The sequence below is a fragment of the Malania oleifera genome, chromosome 6 (assembly GCF_029873635.1).
Source record: "Malania oleifera isolate guangnan ecotype guangnan chromosome 6, ASM2987363v1, whole genome shotgun sequence".
Classification (NCBI taxonomy): domain Eukaryota; kingdom Viridiplantae; phylum Streptophyta; class Magnoliopsida; order Santalales; family Ximeniaceae; genus Malania; species Malania oleifera.
The window spans coordinates 51786712-51788149 of NC_080422.1; the positions used below are offsets into that span (position 1 = coordinate 51786712).

Genomic DNA, 1438 nt, shown 5'->3' on the forward strand with positions numbered 1-1438 from the left:
TCTACTTTCTTGACAATGGTGTGCAACATGGGTGCAAGGTCCTGTAGCTAACTCGTAAACTGCTTTAGGATGGGAAGAGGAAGGTTGGGATGGTCTACAAGCAGCAACAGTATGTTGCTGATAATTCTTGGCGAGGGTCTCAAAAATAACCCAAGCCTCATTCTTGTGCTTTGTAAATAAAGTACCTCCACAAGATGCATTTATCATGGCTCTATTATACTCAGCTAATATTTCATAAAAGGTCTAAACTAATTGCCACCAAGGGACTTGATGATGTGGGCATTTGCGCAAAAGGTCCCTAAAGTACTCCCATGTCTCGAAAAATTGTTCCCCATGCAATTAGGAGAAACTCGTGATTGCCTTCCTAAGCTAATTAGTATTTCTTATGGAAAATTACTTTTTTAGGAATTTGTGTTGCATGGTGGCCCAGTTGGTCATTAAGTCCGGCTCTAAGGAATTCAGCCAATAATTGGCTTTTTCCTTCTAATAGAATGGAAATAGCCTTAAACGGAGGGCATTATCACCAAAGTGATGCATATAGATGGTGGAACAAATTTCAAGAAACTCATCTTGGTGCTTGTATGAAATTTTGGTCAAATTCCCAAAGAAATTGGGAAGCATCGAGATGGTAAAGGTCTTTATTTCAAACTATGTTGCCTCGACATCTAGGAACTGGATGCAAGACAATTACATGTGTGCATTGGGTGTGAAATAGCCCCTCAAAGGCCGAAGAGGTTGCTCCTCCGCCGTGCGTTTGTGAGGAGTAAGAGGTTCCAGATTTTTTAAAGTGGGAACCGGTCATGGTTCGACCATGAATTTAGGTTTAGAGGACTTAGCTAACTCGGGACTAGAGGTAGATATCCTAATTGACCTACAAGATCTCTCAATCTCAGGGTCTATATGCACTAACTCATGATCCAAAGAGCGCAAACTCAGCATATACAAGTTCAACACACAATCAAGACCTCAAATATCAAACAAAAATTATAAATAAAAAAATAAAGAAAAACAAAACACGTTGTACACTACACTAGAAATTGACTAACTACCATAACTGAGTCGCCGACAACGGCACCAAAATTCGATAGGCTCGCCAAGACTTGGATCCTTAGTTACCAAAAATAATATTTATAACCTAAATAAGCTTAAGTTTAGTAGAACAAGGAGTCAGTTGGGTGTCGATCTTCAAGGACACGGTGTAGTTGTTTACCAATTTTAGCCTAGTTTACTACGCTTTGAATAAAAGGAAAAACATAAGATTTTTGCGTAGTTTTCTAAACTACACAAACAATGAAAGTAAATTTTAATTAAAACTACTCCTAGAAAGCAACTCTCAAATCATGAATCCAACTTAGGCTGTCGTTTGCGACAACTATGTCCGGTCTACTGTCCATACTAGGTTAGGCGGTCAAATGAACCGCTCGAGTGGCATAAGGTA

The 1438-nt window shown here is 39.2% G+C and overlaps 1 non-coding gene across 1 annotated transcript; it reads left to right on the forward strand.

Moving 5' to 3' along the window:
* The first annotated feature begins 265 nt into the window (after nt 1–265).
* On the forward strand, nt 266–371 carry LOC131159062 (small nucleolar RNA R71). Its single transcript, XR_009137676.1, has one exon. It is a non-coding gene; the product is annotated as a small nucleolar RNA R71 (small nucleolar RNA).
* Nucleotides 372–1438: the final 1067 nt, after the last annotated feature.